Raw genomic sequence first — 20429 nt, 5'->3', positions numbered from 1 at the left:
CCACTACCACCATTCGTTATAGCATAATAAAGGAACGAACCTCTTGACAGTGTAAAGCTATATATTAACAATGCTATCTCCGGTGAATTACAAAATGTCATATTACGAAACTTTTCCTCGGTTGCTACTTAATTAAGCTTTCTTATCCAGGATATGTTAATTTTTAATTATTTTAATTGCTCAATAAGGTTGACAATTAAACAGTACTTTCAATAAGGCTGCTCTTTAAAGAAAGTAATCGACGAATAATAATACCTTTTATGACAGATATTGTTCAATGCAAACGGACTTTAAAAGTTCAAAATATTCGTGGACTTAATTTAAATATTCTAGAAAAGGATTTCATACTTCTGCCACAATTTTATTCTCAAAATTTTAACTGAAATCTTATTACTGCGTATCATTAAGTTTTATAGAAATGTGAGAATCGGGGGTTAAGAATCAAGGCTTAACCCGTTATCCGACAACGGGGAGGTGAGTCCCGCTCACGTGGCAGTGAATGGCAGTTTAGGAGGGCAAAAATCGAGTGGGAGGTCGCGGAAAAGTCGATGAGGCATCGACGACACACGAGTAATCTCTCTCGCCAAATTAATCAAATAAATTTAATAACAACATTAACTTAGTGGTTACATAAACGAGTGATACAAGGCAAATCATTGGAGGAGGGGCGTCGGCGTTCGCGACATTCAAGAGAATTAATCCCCTTTCGATTTCCGATTATATAAAGCGAATTCGCGGTCAATTGAAGGGGGGAGAGAGAGGTCTTAGGTAACTAAAGCTAAATTTACCTCGTTGCTCGTCTTCGTTTAGGCGTGTGGGTTGGACGGAGTTGATGACCAGTTCTTGTCAGTTGCTTGGACGTCGCCCGGGCAATCGGGTGCGCGCCCTTTTTATATTAATTTTGAGGGTCAAGAACTGTCAAATAGTTGAAGATTAATATGGACACCTGTCAGCTGTGCCGGGTCCATATCCAGCCGTCACGGATTGTTACAGACGTATTCTTTGGTCGAATTGTTGACGTTGGTGTCTTGAAGGTGAAATATTATGACATAAATTCCTGCGAATTTGACAGCTCTTTCCTATTAATTATCGTAAGGTTTGACAATAATTTCTTAATTTCGCCGACTGACTCTCGGTTGTTTACATTAACATCGTGTTAATCGACAGACAGTCTATAATCGACGGCCGAAATTCTCTCTTCGGGTCAAATGTCATAGACAAAAGCGATAAATTCGATCTCCGATAGCTTCAACTACGCAATAACGGACGCAAAAAGGACATCAATGCACGACCTTTTCCCACTTTCCTTTGCTGCACGTGGCACGTGTCTGCAGACACCTGCACGATTACTCAAAACCACGTAATATTCATCGACTCGTTTGTCGCTGTAAACTATCCCCCTTTTTCCTTACGATTTACTGGTGTAGAGGGGAGAACGATAGTGAAACAACAATAAAAAGGGGGGCAGAATATCACAGAAATTAAATCAATTCAAATAACATGAACAGTAAAAAATAGTTTTACATAAGAAAAATTCCGTTATTGTAAGAAGATAATTAGTTAAATTTTCAGAAATATCGAATTTCAAAAATAAGAGGATTTTTATAATAGATTCAATAATTGGAACAAATAACACGTAAAAATTTCTCTTTAAATTTTCTATGTAAAAATTTCACACCTTAATTTTTAAACTTGCTTTAATTCATTATAAATTATATACTAAATATAATTAATATCAAATATTACGAAAATAAATATCATATATGTTTAGATTAAATAAATATGTATATGTACTGTACAGAGTATATACTATTTTAACTTATATTGCCTATATGAATTCAATAAATTTATTTATTTATTATAAATGTATATGTATATTGGCACTCTTAGGTCATGCTCCGTCCCTTTATACGAATTTATAATTAATGTGAAGTCCGTATAAACTAGAGCAACAAGTTGCTCAACTTTTCCAGCAACATTTAAAATTGCATGTGTGGCACCATCTGTTATGATATTTTAGTATTAAAAACTTTTAGATACTTAGATACGAATAGTAAAAGAAGTGGTTTTAGAGCGAGCACTCCTATAACCACTTCTTTTACTGAAAATTTTTATTAAACTTGTCTTCGAATAATAAATTAAAATGAATAACGTTCTTTGATAGGAGAGATGTCGATGCAGTGTTGATTACAAATTGTAAAGAGTTCATAAAAAGAAATACAGTTAAAGAACAAATCGAAAAGGAATTAAACTGATTTTCATTTAATAATTATAAAGTTGAAATATTAAATAAAATGACGAAATATTAGAAATAGGTACAATCAATCGATGGTAAGATGAAAGAAGTCTTGGCATCTTTCATTGAGTGATTGATAGTGTTGTTTATATAAAATCTATACAAAGTAGGTCAACTAGAAGTCGATCGAAAGTAATTGCAAACTCCTTTAAATAAATTACTTGCGACTAAAGATAACTTAAGAAGGAAAATTGAGGTTTAAGTTATCCAGATGTAGTAAGATAAATCGGAATAATCAGTAAAAATATATATATTAACCCTTAAAATAATTGATTATATCACTTCGTTTCTGTTTTGAGATATAATTAATTTTATATTTATGTTTTAAATTTTTATTTTACAAACAATAAGACAAAATCTTTTAAAGTATTAAGTTTTATTGTTACATATTACATGTAATATATAAGAGAAATGTGTCATCTAAGAATCCAGCAGCATCGTATTTAGCATTATTTAGAAAGGAACTATAACTACTTCGGATGTACGTAAAAACTGAGTACACATTGAATAATTAGTGGATATTAGATATACTAAAGTCCCAATTTTGTTACGTTATGGGCGAACTCCACTTTCTGTAAGGTTTATAATTTCATCACAGCCAGGAATCGTCAGTATATGAACTGGTGATGATGAGGAGAAGTATAAATGCTCTTATTATATACGTATGTATTATAATACTGTATGTGTTGTGTATTATTTATGTTCTGAATTTATAAAAAATTATATTTCTACTAACGTTATCAATATAAAAATAAATATTTTAATAACAGAAAATGTTTTCGATCAACAACAGCTATACTTCTTCAGACTTACAAAGAATATTATGATATTCAAATGTTAAATATAAAAATTAAAAATAATTTTAAATAGTTAATTAAATAGAAATTAGAAGTGAATAATTTAAGGATATTAAATTTAATAAAACTTTCAAAAGTTTCGATTATTTAACAAATAAACTATAAATAAAAGTAAAATAAAAGAATATTATTTTCCTATTTTACAACAGACTACATTAATGTAATAAAGGATTTAATGCAATTTAAAAAGTTAATCGCATTAAATTCTTTAATGTAATTTGGAGAAATTATAAGTTGATAATGAGTATAAAGACGGTTGGATTGGAGGGATGGAAAAAAAATTATCCTACAATTTACTTAATTTATCTGTAACATTAAGCAAGTTATAATAAAAGTTTTAGACTTTGCCAATAAATATTAAAGTTCAAGCAAAGTAAAGCTATAATACAACAAAAAATTTTAATACTATTTATTGAAATTTTAATTATAACATAATTTATCTTTGGCATTATTGTAATATTAAGTAAACAGCAGAATATTTTTTTTTGTCGTTCCTTAAATTAACCATTTACAATTCAAGAAAAATTAAAATTGTGTATTATAATGATTTAATTAAAACATTTAAAAATATGACACTCGGGTGGTGGAAATGAATAGCTCGATTTACGTCCGTTTTCCAGAAACCGTCGCAAAGCGAAACATCATATTTCCATAACCTTCGTTTATAATATATTTTAACAATTTAAAAACTCCTCATTAATTATTAGAGAAGTTTTGCTCAAAAGCTCAATAAATAAGTTAATTAATATTTATCGTCTTGATTCCTTATTAAATTTGTGTCTCGGAGTATTACATAAACCATTCCTACGTCATTTCTTGTAATGATTTTACGTAAAATTAACCAGGCTGTGATATTAAAATTTGCTCTTATAAAACTTTAATATCTCAATAATATGGAGTGGGGCAGTGATTACTTTACACGATGGTAACAGGTTATTAAAACCTGTTACCATCGTGTAAAGTAATTACATCACACTGAATTCCTTATTTTCTTCTCCCGTGAGATTCTAAAACTTGCAGGAGGTAGAAAGAAAACCAATCAATAATAAAATAAACAAGAAAGATTGGCAGAGTTGACGCCAGATGGAAGAGGACGGGTGAAAACAAGAATGGATTGGAGTGATGGATGAGCTCAGTGGGGACGTTAACAATAACTGTCGACTCGCTACCTAGCGAACATTCATAACACTAACAGTGTCAATCCGATGTTCCGGAATACTATAATTCCGTTCCGATTGATGATTTGAACAAACAGTTTTAGTTTTTGAAGCCCGTATATCGAGGTCCGTAAAAACGAGAGTTAACAGTATAAGTAAATTAATTTATTTCAAAATGTGATCTATCGTTTACAAGACGGAAAAGTTTAGTGCAAACCATTAATTGCAAATTCTGTATACGAACAGAGGATAAAACACATATAAATTTGCTCCGACAAATTGTCTATTTCGAAGTTTGTATTACACAAGTCCCGCAGCAGATTGGACAATACCGTTCATCTTTGTTACAAGTGACGTATCGTTGCATTTTGGACGAATCGAGAGGGTATTTAGCAAACACAATAGCGCCGTATTCGCGGCGGCGTAATGCTTCTGCAATTACTCCACCGCGATCAATTTATGGGCTTTGTAACGCCGATAACTTCCTACAACAATTGGAATTCGGATTCGAAAAACTTGACCGAATGTTGCTTTTACGAATCAAAGCGCAGATTAAAGAAATGCCGAAGGATCTTTAACAGCAAACACACCTTTTTGTTCTCGAATTTTGTTTCCTTTTGTATTGATAGAACGTCGTTATACTTAATCGGAGAGCGTGTAAACGTTTTCACCATTTGTCCTATCTGTATTAAAGGCGACATTTCCTTATAGCAGAATTCTTCGTTGGGATTGTCACGTAGTTCTGGTCCCTTAAACATCATTTTAAAATCGTGACGACTTAAACGTTATTCCGCGACAGGTTGAAGTGTGTTGTCGCCACACTTCAACCTGTGTGGCGACAAGTGATCAACTTGTAATTAGTAACTAAGTAGTGAAGGCTAATATTCATACATTGCGATTTCATTTATATTACACCATATGTATTTTATCATTTCGAAAACTTTGCTTTTTATCACTGATATAACATTTAATGAAGTATACTTATTGTGATTTAATTAATTATATTTATAATAAAAATTATAACAAGCTCTGAACCAATGTTAAAAAATTCTTATCAATATTAGCGATTGAATATAATTGGTTTATTTTTGATACTTGGTTTTAAGGCTTTATAACATAAGTCTTGTGTTTAAGGGTCTTCGTGCTTTATAATCTTGTTAAATCCTCTCTAGGATGAAATAGAATATGACTTAATATTGTCTTAAATGGAATTGTTCCACTAACAAGGGCTCGAAACGAAAGAGATATTCTTTATCGAAGAATCTTCAAAACAATTCTTTTTAACCGATCTACAATTCGATTTAATCACTTTAATTGATTAAATCTTTTAAACTGATCTAACAAAAGCATCATTACTCCAGAAACTCAAATTCATTTATTCTTTTATAATTTATTAATTTTAAAATAAATATTCATTTTGAATAAAGCTAGAATACATAAATTTTGGGTATAATAAAAACTTTCTTTCAATGGAATTAATTATTTTATAAATGTTTCGCAGTTTCGGCAATGAAATCTCGTAGAAACTACCAGAAATTTATCTATTATTCCACATAAGAGTAATTTCCTCTTTATCCCCAATGCATGTAGAAACAATCTCAGCTAAACATAACTGAAAAATCTGAAAAGATACCAAAATATACTGTTACAAACCTTTAAATCAATGTAAAAAGTCACTCCTTGCCCAATTAAATGATTTATTACAGTATGATAAATGTAAAACATTAATGGTTTTGTTTCTGTACTAGCGCAAAGAATACTTACGACTACATTCATGTTTAGATTACCTATGTCTTATGCAATGGCAGATGTTTTACGTATCTCGTGTAACGTTCAAAATCTTGCTTTTAAATCGCCATATTTTTTCTATTATAATTATTAAAAAACCACATATTTAAGTCCCATATTTTCAAATGGTCATCTCTGTGTTAAACGTATTTTTAAAAATGGAACCTCAATTTATGGCTGCGCCTATAAAAAATTAGAATTGGATGTACGACGGCTTGCATAACGATGAGTTTGTAGGAACCAATTAGGACATAAAAGCGGGTTCAATAGTATAATAAATAAACATTTCGCTCATTAAATTATTATATTTACCAAACTGACACTTGCTTTAAATGTACGCCACGTAACTATGGCAAATGTTAGTTTGGTATCAAGTACTTACAATATCGAATTCCTTGTTTGCCAATAAATATTTACTTGGATGTCGAACAAATCGTACGTCATTTCCATGGAACTTTTCAGCAATATATTGGGATCTTGAGCATCTCTATTTATCTGGAAATTGTTACGACTGTGTGTGTAGTATATTAATCTATAACTAGACTGGCGCTGTTAAGAATGATATCGAGTGTAACATCACACCTAAGTTTTAACGATAAACTTGAAGGCCTATGTATTTTTCTCGCTACATCCAAATTAGATAGAGGAGGGTAAATAAAGCCACTTTTCATCCGTCCCTACATATAGAAATGGGCTTCAAATTTAGTTTTTTTGTATAAAAATCATAATGTAGATTAAATTGTATTTTAATTAGTAACAAGAATTGGGGACTGGTGTAGCAAGAAACCAAACAAAATGCCCAAAAATTAATATGTATAATTTTACTAATCTTTTCAATTACTATTTTGATATCGATACATGTATTCTATACAATTACTTGAATAGAATGAGTACTACTGTTCACTACTATTCCATCTATTCAGATAAAATTTGAATAGATACTAATAAGGAAGAAATGGTGCAAAATATAGTTTCAAAGAATAGTTTCAACTAATTCTAAGAACATTATGGGAAGGGAAACAAATGAAATTTAATCAAAGGGGACTAATGAAGACAATTAAAACCAAACACTTGACGAAATGGAATGAAGAAAACATCGACCTACCTAACAGACGGATCAAAATGTTTAACGAAATGGAAGAAAATGATCTCGAATTCAAAAATTTTAATAATTTGATAAAATTACTCCTTTGTTTTTCAGTAACTGCGGCTTCTGTAGAAAGAATATTTCACTCGTAAATTTCCTGTAATTAAAACTAAAATCGAAACGACCAATTATTTATTATGACAACGAACTGAAAGTTTTAATCATATCTTTAATTTATTTAATTTAAAATATAGGCATTGATTTTGAGTGTCTTGCCCCTGTACATCATGCTTTTCCTGTTAACAATAGTCACGCCGGTCATCTATCTAACTCCATTCAGGGGAAAATTTGGAATTGAATTCGTGTGACTTCCGGTTCTGATCGAAAGTTCGTATATAGTTAATGGGCCTCCTGCCTTTAAGCTTTCTATATTTCTTACGACGTTCATGTAACTAACATTGTTCTCAAGATTAAGAAAGGGCAGACAGACGGACGAACAAAAACATTGCGATAAATTCTTAAAAAAAAATTTTAAGAAATTTACGCCACCAAATCAATATTATTAAATCAACAATAATAAAGGGAGTTGTGAATTTATTTTAGTTTTAATATAGATATTTAAAATATCCTCTTACATCTCATTAGACATAAAACACCGGCTTTTCTCTAAATTTATAATTAAAATATTGATATTAATATAAACGTCCTGAAAGTATAAAAAAAGAAGTTAAATTTTATAAGTATATTTTGATGTAATTAAAATAATAAAATATTATTAAGTAGTTTGAAAAGTTTGTAAAATATTGATGATTATCTTTTACTTTTCCTGTTTTTTTTAACATTTTAAATTTATCTAATAAACATGTATTAATTATAAATTTTAATTAAATAGGAAAAGTAAAATAATAAAATACTGCATAATATGAAAGAAATTATTTTTAAAGAGTCCTAAATTAATTCATTTATATTATATTTATATTACATTAAAATTCCGTTTAAAAATATTTTTAATGGATATATTACCTTTTCCTTTTTCTCATCCTCCTTGGTCTTTTCTTTCGCCTGCTTTTTTTTCGTTTTTAATTTAATTTTATTTTTTGCTTTTTCCTCTTCCTTCGCCGTCTCCTGCTTTTTTCTTCTTCTTCGTCTTCTTTCACACGTTAGATATTTCCGTCTGTTGAGGTGAAGGATTTATTTTCGTTTAAAGTTTCTTGGAATCTTTTTCTCTCTCTTCCTACTCTCGTTTTTCCTATTGATTTCCATTATTATATTTAGTCATGTTATTATTTTCTTTTCCAGAAAAAAAGAAAAAAAAATCTATTTTTTTCTTCCATATTCTTATTATTTTCTTTATTTCCCCCTTTTTCATCTCCCCTTTTCATCCATCTAATTCTTCTATTTACCATTTCTTGTATTATTTCCTTATTTTTTAATACATAATAAAAGTCTTAAAGGCAATAAATAAGATATCCACCCCTTTTTTCCTTTGATGTCAGTAATGCACTTAAAATCTTCTTTAATTAAGAATTATTAAAAACATGCTTAAGTATAACACAATAATTTAGATTAGGAATTGAATGTGTCTTACACAGAAGAAAATCGCTCTTCTTTATCATTTTAGTTACTACAAAAACTATATCAAATGGATAAAATGCATATAAATGTAGAAAGTAAAAGTAACTCATTCTATAAATGCCACAATAAATAAATTACAAAATACAAAAGCTTAAGGAGAAAGTCAAATATGTAACAATATCAATCATTGGATAAACCTACATTTAACAGTGATTGATCGATATAAGCTTGTCCAATAATTGGTATCGATAAATTTCCATCATTAATGATTAATGTAAGTATATCTAGATGATCAAACAAAATACATTTTAGAAAGCCTTTATAAATAAATTAAATATATGAGAGATAAGAAGAAATAACAGAATATAATTCAACATATCAAAAAATTACGGATTTTTAGCGTTTTACCATTCTTCTTCTGTTGTTTTTGCGGTAGACAAGGACTGACACAATTGCATACGGTTGCAAGTTTCAAAATGCAAATAGTTTTAATATAGATGGCTTTTACTAAGAATATCTTTTGATTTCTTGGGTTGAGCAATTTTATCTTGTCCCACTTTGAATCATAATTGTCCTCTAACGTTAGGTTGATTAGTGCTATTGTTTTTCTATATATATATCCCCGCTCTTTCTTTGTTTTCCCATTTATCCATATCTTTGCAACATAATATACGGAAGATGAACAGAGACGTTACTAGAAACTGGGAAGGGAGGTTTTGTCCTCTAACAATTTAAGTTACGTCAATAGTAGTAAAGATGGAAGTGGACAGTCGTAATGCTTTCTCTTTATTTCTGAATCTTAAAACCAAGTTCGGAATTCTAAAGCAGCATATAATATTTTTTACAAAGATATAGAAATAAAGCATCAATGTTGCCTAATAATAATACTCTTGGCCACCACAAAAATCTGGAGTCACTCCAAACAAATGCTTATATGCTCGAGACGTCGAGACATCACATCTAAAATCAAGACTAAATTCGAGAAATAACTAAGCTTTAAATTTACAATGTTATTAATATTAGCATTACGATCCACTCGTATTTACAATAAAAGCGTGCCCGAAACATGTCACAAAACATAGAATTAAAGCTATTCTATGAAAAAGTATTGACGAAACAGAATAGCATTTCGGAGTCTTTATTGCTCTTTGAAAAAATCCAGCAACGAGTTTTGTAACTTTCCCGGCAGAAGAATTAAAAATTATACGTAGCATCACCTGTTATTAAAACCACTTTTTATATTATTAATTATTGTAAAATGACAAAAAGCTTAATTTTGGGGTAGAGATGAGTTTTATAAACGTTGTAACTGCTAATAACAAGTAAAATCTTCATTAAGTCCGTCCCCACCGAGACACTTGACTCTATCTATCCCCCAACTCCCGACCTTTAAACACCAAAATTTAATAGAATCAATCCCTCTAATACACGAACTTCCGTGCAAAATTTCAGAAATTTTCGACAAAAAACACGAGTTATTAAACTTCAAAATGGGTGAACAAAATCGTATTCCCATACATACACGTTAAAGTTTTTGTCCACCTGTAAATCGCTACTGCCAACAGAAAAACATAGGAAAAAACATCTAAACATACAGAGAAAAAAAACCCAATTTTTCCCCCATTTCTCGACGTTTCAAGATCCCTTGAGCCCAAAAAATGTTAACATCTTGGGGGTGTTATATTCGACCGATTCTCTGTTTTCCTCTGTTATATATAATAGAAAAAAAGTAGTTTATATATAACAGTTCGTCTATAATAGCTTTTTTGTTTTTTGCTCTTCTCCCCTTTGAGCAATAAGAGGGTCTTTTAACCGAACACCTTTTAGCCCAAAATGGGGTAGACGGACGTTAAGGGACTATATATTCACATACCACCTTCCAAAGTATTCTTAGTGTGTTTAGACCTGTTCGAATTCGTTCATGAGTGCTCTTCACCGACCTATAATATTATTAGCATTTTAAATGAATTAATAAATAAAAATCTATAAGAATCCGCGATCGACTAGTTGAGGAAAAATACTCTCGACAAAAAACACGCTTGTCATGCTCGTAGTGCCATCTCTCGAGCGCTGAAATAATTATTCTTGTGTTAGTAATTATACAACAGCCAACACTTAACCATCTTCGACAGTGTCAGATTTAACCCTCCGTATTGCAAATCTCTACGTTTTGAAACCCTCTGAACCTCAAAAAGTTAAAAAACAGGAGGAAAAAAATCTGTGGATATGTCTATATGTGGATATGTAGATATGTCACCGTACAATACGTGCGTGTGTTTGTGTTGGCTTCTATTTCGTTTAATAACTCAGGATGGGGTAAAGACTAAGAAACGAAATTTGGCATGGTAGCTTGTAAATGAGGGACATTGATACTATTAAATTTTGGTGAATAAATATCGAGGATAGTGGGTACTCAAATGTCATATCTCGAGAGAGGTCGGACTTAATGATTTTACATATTAAAATTCAGTTTTTATAAAACTCATCGCTACCTTCAAAATTAAGCTATATAGTAATTAAAAATATAAAAAGTATTTATAACAAAATATCATAATAGATGGCGCCACACACAATTTTATTTATTATGCTTATTATACATAAAAAAAGTTATATTTTTAATGAGATTTTATTAAAAATATAGCCGGGAAAGCTAGCTGTATGTTTTAAAATTTTTGTTAATATCAACAGAAAGTATATAATAAATATAACTAAAGATATATATATTTAAATTTCATAATTTGACATTTAAATATATTGAAATTTAAAATACCAGTTTTCCTACTTATTTTATTATTATTAATTTATATCTTCCCGATTTATGGACTATCAAACCTGGAAAACGTCCTTGGCCATTTACCATTTTTGTGCTTCCGAATATAAGACCTAAATCCAGAGGCCTGGCATTTTACTGGATCAAAAGATTTCTTTGAAAGTAAACTGCACAACTTTAAAATATTTAATAATAAAAATGCTAATTTAAAGCGAGCAATCATTTAAAGTGACATCGTAATGATGCTGGGCTGCAATTTTTAATTATAATTTTAATATGCTCTCCTCCTCAAGTTAGTAGTGGCTTGTCCCTGTACGTCATACTTTTCCTTTAACAATAGCGAATGTTATTATATAGTTAATCGGTGTCTCCTGCCCCTGAGATGTTTACATTTGGTCTCGCCTTTTATCTATCTCATTCCGTTCTCGAGATTAAGGAAAGACAAACGGACGGACAGCCGAACAAACGAACTGATAGACGACACCGCGAATTTTTAGGTCTACGATTTTTTCAAATTGCAGCCTAATGGTTAAAATGGATAATTTAATCACGTTTAATAAATGTTATTTATTTATATTTCTTGTAATAAGAAAAAAAATTATTTAATATCTTTTATAATTATATAATGAATCGTATTCTGGAAAGTTTAATATTTGTTTTATGCAATTTTAATTAAAGAAATGTCATCTTATTTACAATCCACTCATTTACTGTCGAAATAAATTAATCCTTTAACATGTAAATTCAATTATAGTGAAGAGTCGAAAATCCCGACGTCAAAAATCCGGATTCCGCCATCGAAAAACGGTTTAAAAAATTAATAATTTGAATTTTAAAAACATATTTTGTATATATTCTAAATTATATTAAATGTGACGTACGGAAACCACGCGTAGAGTAATTTAAATGTGTAGTAAGGCACATAATACTTCAAGCGATATTCCGTCCACGACATTTAAAACGAAATGTGAGGAGAAACTGTAAACTCTTTTCACTGTTATTCCTGTTCATTTACATGTTTTAGGGCTTTACTTTTCACTGACAAATTCTTCGCAACATCCTTATCACCGAAAGTTGCAAACTATGTGCAAAACGACACATACTATTGTCAACTTTCGATGAACGTGTCATCACACTATTTTTGTGTATCTCTGCATGAACTTTACTCGAATTATTTATTACTATTTCTAATTTAGTTCTAAAGTCATTACTTTTAAGTTTTTCTAACACATTCCGTTGTCAATGTATACAACATTGGCTCTCATTTAACGACAGAATGCACTGTCACTTCATACTATCAATATGTAATAAAATTGATAGATACTGCTTTTTATATTGTATAATTTTATTCTGAATTTTATGGTATTTTGTGAGCAGAAATTTTATAACTAGGAAACATTTTTAATAGACTTCTTCAAATCCTTAATTATTATAACAGGTAAGGACAGCGTATTTTTAGCAATCATACTAACTAGTGTCTGGCTTATTGATATTCATGCAGAGATTCCGCGCCAAGTGTAAAGTCACTAATTGAATATACACGGTATATAGAAATCAGAGTCGCGATACTCTGGAGTAGATTTCTCCGCCCCCAAACGCTTAGAGTAATTCTGAATATTTCGTTCGAAAGAAAATTAAGTAATTGATTTTTTAGGTAGTGTACAAAATTTCAGATTTTTCTATAAAGAAGTTGTCGAAATACAATCAACTGAAAAGTGCAAAAATTGCCAAAAGACTGTATTTTTTTTCTTCTTATTGTTCATTCGGCACTGAAGGATCTTTTAGAGGATGAACAAATTGGTCTAGAAAGCTCAAATTATACACTTAACTCTCACTCTATCAGTGATAAAAATAATTTTGAAATACTCCTGTCGGGTGTACTTAGTCTGTGGAAAATCTTACGTGTAAAACTTGATAAAATTTTCACACATTAAGCCACAAAGCCGCGTCAAGGCGACACCCGTTTTGTGGTAGTTTTTTGATTTCCAGAAACTAACCCCGATTGCTCGATAAAATAACAATCGGGGAGTAAAACTGGATATTCGTTGCTGTTCGGTTAATTCACTAAACCGAAATTGATGACAAAAAATCCAATTATTATGTTATGGGGAAATTCTCCAATTAACCATTAGGGAGGGAAATTCTCATAACAATTTGTCAATTTCAAATAAATATAGCAACGAATAAAAGATTACGCTAAAAATGTAAATATAACTAATATAGTATAATATAAATAACATATATAATAAAAATGTTGAACACAAAATCGTATTAATAACAATCACATGGCTTTTTCCGCCTTTATTTAGTTGAACTATATAAAGTCAACTAAATAAAGGTGAAAAAAGCCATGTGATTGTTATTAACACGATTTTGTGTTCAACACTTCTAAGAACAATACAACACGGTTTCACAACAAATCATATATAATAAAAATATTATAACTAATATAAAAATGTATATCTAACTGATGTAGATCAAAGAGTCTCTCGTCGTCAAACAGAACATCAATTTATATCCCGAAGGTCTTTCACACCTAAATGAAGACCTGTCAGTCGTCATGTCTTCTACAGAAGAGAAAACCTTGTTACCAACATGAAATTGTTTTTAAAAAAAAAAACATGTGAAAACGAACCTGAAAATAGAGTACAAGTGTGTATTTTAATCTTTCAGACCATACCATCCATATAAAAGCCGTTGGATCTTCAGTAGAAAGCGTGTTAATCACGCTTTCTACTGAACTTGTAGTTAAACTTCCGAGTAAATAACATTAACACTAACGCTGGGTACAGTTAGACCCCATAACACATACTTGTTTCTAGCACTTTTATACATACATGTAATTAATACTGTTCGTTTGTAATACTCTACTGTCGTAGTCAAAAGATATTTCCACGTATATTCTAATTCTAATAAGACCCAAATAAGATTTTTATAAATCTTACTTTCCAGACGGCATAACGTAGCAACCTTATACACTATACCAAATACACTGACTGTACACACTGTTAGCCTCTAAGGTATAATTTTACAGTTGTTTAATATATGATGGGATAAATCACAAGTGCTTAGGACCGCTTAAATCAGTAACGAGCCAATGGCGAAAATATGAAGACTTTTCAACTTTATAACTGTTTTTACAATCACTTCTTGTCAAGAACTGATTTGGGCAAATATGCTACTAAACATAGGCTACCAGGCATAGCATTCCGATGCTTGCGGTAGGTAGGCCTGCGATCAGAGTGAATCTCGGATCAGGAGGCCCCATCCTCCCATAAGCAGAGCGAATGGATGCCTGATTTGGGCAAATGTTGGGATACTAAATTATAAAAATTTAATATGGCTTATGGTAAATGATTGCTTTCAATATTTGTCATTTCTGTATGGTAAAAATTAAACATTTGCAAGATTAATTATAAACATGTTCTAAGTGTTTTACCTTTCAGCATGGGATTATCTTGCCTTAAGTTTGGAAAACTAACTGGAGAATAAACAAAACAAAAACAGAAATATATTAATTGCGAAAGACTAAACACTGAAGCAAATTATATGAATGTATTCTCTACTCTGGAACAAGAGGAAAAGAGTGAAAGTAAAGATGAAAGTTACGTCTATATTACACGTCAATGCTTCAACGTTGGATACTTCAAATTCAGGTATAAGGTGACAAACACTTTCATGTTTCATTTTATTAAATGAACTATCTCTCTTAGTAATGAATTAGTAGAGTTAAGAAAATAATATCAGGTGTTAGTATTTTTCAATGTAGCGTATTTTTTATTTTTAGTGAAAAGTTCAAAATTTGTAAGAAAACTCACCGAAATTATCAAGAGAATAAATGATGAAGAAGAAGCTTACTACTTTGAAAATGAAGAAAAAGTCGGTCTTCTTCTTCTTCTTTGATCCCTAGCTAGCATTTGGTTGGGGGTGTCCGCGCAACCAGTATGTTGCTGTGGGTGCCGCAGGAAGTCGAGCCTTCTCCACAACGCTCCTCCATTGCCTTCGATCCATGGCTTCCGCTTTCGCCTGCTTCAGATCAAGCCGTTGGTTCTTGAGGTCTTCTTCAATTTGTTTGGTCCACGTTTTCTTAGGTGCGGTGCGTTGGATTTTCCACAGGGTAGGTCGCGTCGAAAGAGCAGTTGTGAGGTATTTGGTTAGTATCCATTCGGCACAAATGGCGAAACCATCTCAGCCTTCGCTGTTGAATTTGCGTTTCAACAGCTGGTTGTTGTAGGTATCTGGCCAGGATGGCGTTGTTGGTAATGCGATCCCGAAGAGAGATACCAATAATTTGTCTCAATCATCTCATTTGAAAAGTCTCAAGTTTGGCCAAATCTGTCTTGAGCAGGGTCCAAGTTTCTGATCCATAGAGAATTGGCATGACCAGTGTACGGAACGGGCGGATCTTGGTCATCATGGAGATGTTATTCTTCTTCCATGCACACCATTTGAGTGAGACAAATGCATGAGCTGCCTGTCCAATTCGGGAGTGGGTTTCTTTCGACGATGCCACTTTCCTCTCCTGTATCAGTGACCCAAGGTATTTGAACTCTTGTACCTGCTCAATCTGGACTCCGTTGAGGTAAACAGTAGCTAGCGATCCATCCGTTGTGAGCACTTTGGTTTTGTCCACATTTATTTTAAGACCATATGACTGAGCGATAGTGGCGATACCATAAAGCGTGTTTGTGGCCGTTGCATCGTTGTCAGCGAGAACGGAACTGTCGTCGGCGAACATTAGATCAGTTAGAAAGTGGCCATCCTCAAACTGGACACCACGTTTCCCATCAAAGGCCTTCTTCATAATTGCATCCGCCACAATATTAAACAGTAGTGGGGAGGCCACGTCTTCTTGGCGAACTCCTGTCTGAATGGTAAACTCCTCAGACAGTTCCCCTCGGATTCGCAGTTGACTGATGGAATCTTTGTAGGCTTCCTTTAGGAGTGTGATGACTTTTGAAAAGTCGGTCACAAATACGGTACATTGTTTAACTCACGGTTTTAATTTAAAGGAACAAAGAGAAAATTGTTTTTTGTAGTTGTATGGCATCAACTTGCACTTATGAATGAAAATGTTTATGAATACTTTGTAGAAAGTGGTGACATTTTAAAGGCATATGACAAAACTAATGTTGAATAATTTTTATGTTAATAAATGTGATATTGTCGAGTGATGATTTCGTATTTTTGTTAATGATCACTTGATACCTTATTTCAGACCCATGTTTTCAAACTTAGGTCAATGAAAAAATAGAAATTTTAATACAAAGACCTGAGTTACAAACAGTCTGTTCGACAACTAGTATAAGCTTAAATGTTGTTATTTCTGTATAAGCTATAAAGTCAAATTTGTTGGAAGTGTTTTCGACAATTCTACTTTTATCTAGATTTACAGTCAACTATGTGTAATATTCAGCATTTTCGTGGAGGCTTGATATTTTCTAAAGACAAAGTGTTAGGCTGAACGTCAGTAATTTTTATGATAAATGCTTTTCAAATAAGCATTTAGTGCAGTACATTATAATTACCAATCTTACAAACTCTGATATACTGTACGCGGATATGGTTTACAATAGTTGAAAACACTTTCAAATATAGGAATCGTCCATAAATTACGTAACGCTATTTTCATACATTTTAGCAACCATCCACCTCTTGTAGCGTTCCGTAACGTCATCGCACATACCTACCCCAAAATTACGTAACGTATATCTTCGATCGACCCTGTTAATTGTACTAGCAAGTAAGAAATAATACACAGCACGGGATATCAAACGTTGTATCACTTTATTAATTACGCGCGTAACATATAAAGCTGTGACACAAACACTACGGTTCGCTATGCAGCACTTCAGAAACAAAAATGAGTCATTCTCTTATCCGGGAGATCCTAGCATTATGTAATGTTTTCATTAACACTTCACCTCTTGTAACGATTACCTGCATACCTACCCATATCTGCGTTACGTAATTTATGGACAGCCCTATTCAGAATATGTCATTACAATTATACAGACTAATTTACTGTAGACAGAAGCATCTCCAGAAGCTCCATTCCCCGACCCATATTCTGGATCATCTGGATGCAATATATAACCAAGGCCAATAGTTCTGATAACAGTAAACAATTATATGAATTAACCGTTAATGTCGATACTTGGCGTTATTTATGCTAAAAAAGATATTTTCATGGATACTCTAATTCTAATAAGCCACAAATGGATTTTTATGAATCTTACGGCGTTATTTATGTTAACTGTCGTTATCTTTTTAACATAAGTATAGTAAAATTATTGGTAAACAGATACATAGTGTAACTACTTTCCAAACAAAAATGGAATAGGCCGTAGAGCTTTCGGAGGTTTGTTCCTGTTTAACTACTACATAATATAAATATTATATAATAAAATTTACTAGAATATTATTAAATTTATCATACAATAACAATGACTCCACAGGTTGAATTCGATTTCGACGCGTTGTCTCGCGTCATCGTCCTGAAACGAAAAAACATTAGAGTTTACATGGTTCTTGACTTATAGGACATACCTGTCATCAGTGCGAATCTTGGAGTTCCATCATCCCTCCATCAATCGATGCTTAGAATCGGCGGTGTCTCGTTCATTTCTGTGCTGATTCTAGTGCGGGCGATCTGAAAAACAGCGATTATTTTCTTCTTTCTATAATTAGATAATTTACTCACTGTTAGGAGTTCTCCTTACTTTTAATCTTCTTTGAAACCCGAGCTGTGCGAATTCTTATCTTCTGTTTCACTGCTAACAAAAAAAAAATGAAATAATACTTCGAATACTTCTTATTGTCGAATAATAGAAATATTGTTAATCAATTGTTGACTTTCTTTACGTGCTTTTCAAGGTCGGATGGTCGATGGTTAAGGTGACAGAACAACCCTCTGAGGATCTGGAATCGAATCTGAACTAGTCGAGAAACCCGAGGAAATATTTGACGGGCAGACTGTCCCGGATACGTCTGGCCCCTCCTTCACCGTACTGCTGCCTCATTGTGGGTAAACCGAAGCCGTAATGTTCTTGATAAAAAGGCGGTTTTCTTACTGCTCACACAAGGTGAAAACAGTTTTAAAAACTGTGTTTCAAGATGAAAATTAAATCTACTCTATATATGTAAATATGCAAATGAGAATGTTTATTTATTCGCTATACACTCCTAGGCCGTTCGACCAATTGTTACGAAACTCGGCAGTTACGTTTAAATACCCCTAACTTAGATAATGTCGCACATCTCATTCCAAAATATGTATTGAATTTTTGTAAACCAATTAATTTCTTCTACATTGGATTTGCTCATTTACCGCTATAAGAATTGAGAACATTGTGATGAAAAGTTACAAAATAATAAACTAAATATAATTCCTATAAAAATGGTATAATTTTTAAAAATATATATTATATTCACTTAATTAGAAATAAAAAAAACTCGAGTCGTGAAATACTTATAGATTTTTCACAGGGTAACACTTTCGATTCCACCCAGGCAAGTGCTGTATTCTACCTGTTGCAGTAATTATATAGCGCGAAATAGGCGCGCTATATAATTACTGCAACAGGTAGAATACAGCACTTGCCTGGGTGGAATCGAAAGTGTTACCCTGTGAAAAATCTATAAGTATTTCACGACTCGAGTTTTTTTTATTTCTAATTAAGTGAATATAATATATATTTTTAAAAATTATACCATTTTTATAGGAATTATATTTAGTTTATTATTTTGTAACTTTTCATCACAATGTTCTCAATTCTTATAGCGGGGTGTTTTGCCCCTGTACATCATACTTTTCCTGTGAGCAATAGAGTCATGCCAGTTATTTAACTCTTTTCGGGGAAGATATTTTAATTGAAATAACGTAACTTTCGGTTTGCATCGGAAGTGCCTCTACATTTAATCGAGGCCTCCTGTCCCTAAAAGTTTCGTATCTGGTCTCGACTTTCATCTTTATAAATCTCTTCTCGAGATTAAGGAAGGACAGTCGGACAGGCGGAATTTACAGGCTACAATTTTTTCGAATTGCAACCGAATAATTTTTCTATAAACAAAATATTCACAAAAACAAATTTATCGTGTAGTTGATTCAATCTGTTGCGAAAATATGAACACTATTACCACATAAAAGTAATTATTCTCGCATTTGCACAATATTTTATTTTTATTTAAACAAATTATATGAAGTCTTTCGGACGTTAAGGTTAGCAATTCGATCGCATGCGGTATCATCACGACCTATCTAACAAGGATGACTTTTCTAATATTAATAGTACACCGGTATTATTTAGTAGTCGTTGTCCATTCTCTTTTCCGGGTAGAGGTCAACGACTACTTTTGCTCCAATTAATTCAACCCCCTTCTGCAACAGCTTCTTCTTTCTGTCGGGCCAGCGATAGATGGCATTCGAATAAGAAAATTACAGACTATAAGATTACCGATGAGCACAAAATGCGTTTTCTGTGATTTACGTGGATGCCGGGTTTAAATATTTGGTCCGTTATTTGATGTTCGCGAAATTTGATCGGTTGGCAGATTATCATTTGATGTTCTGTAAATGGTACAGTTTCTTAGAGTTGACATTAAGAAAAAATATGATATCTGAAAGAATTTAAGATATATTTTCAATTGGTGTCTACTTGACTAATGAAATTGTGCCATTTCATACCATTGCAGTATCGCGATAAACGTGACAATGGTAGGCTGAAATAAACAAACTCTTTATATGGTTTTCGTTTAATGCCCGTTATAGAATAGAATTTGATTTATATAGCTACAATGGTTATCTTACGTGAGGATTTATCATACCAAGTACTCAATCTAACATTACAATCTAACAATTTTAACTGTACACAATTTAAAGAACTTTTATAAATATAAA

The sequence above is a fragment of the Centruroides vittatus genome, unplaced genomic scaffold (assembly GCF_030686945.1).
Source record: "Centruroides vittatus isolate TY-2023 unplaced genomic scaffold, ASM3068694v2 contig_882, whole genome shotgun sequence".
Classification (NCBI taxonomy): Eukaryota; Metazoa; Arthropoda; class Arachnida; order Scorpiones; family Buthidae; genus Centruroides; species Centruroides vittatus.
Note: the sequence above shows the minus strand (reverse complement) of the source record.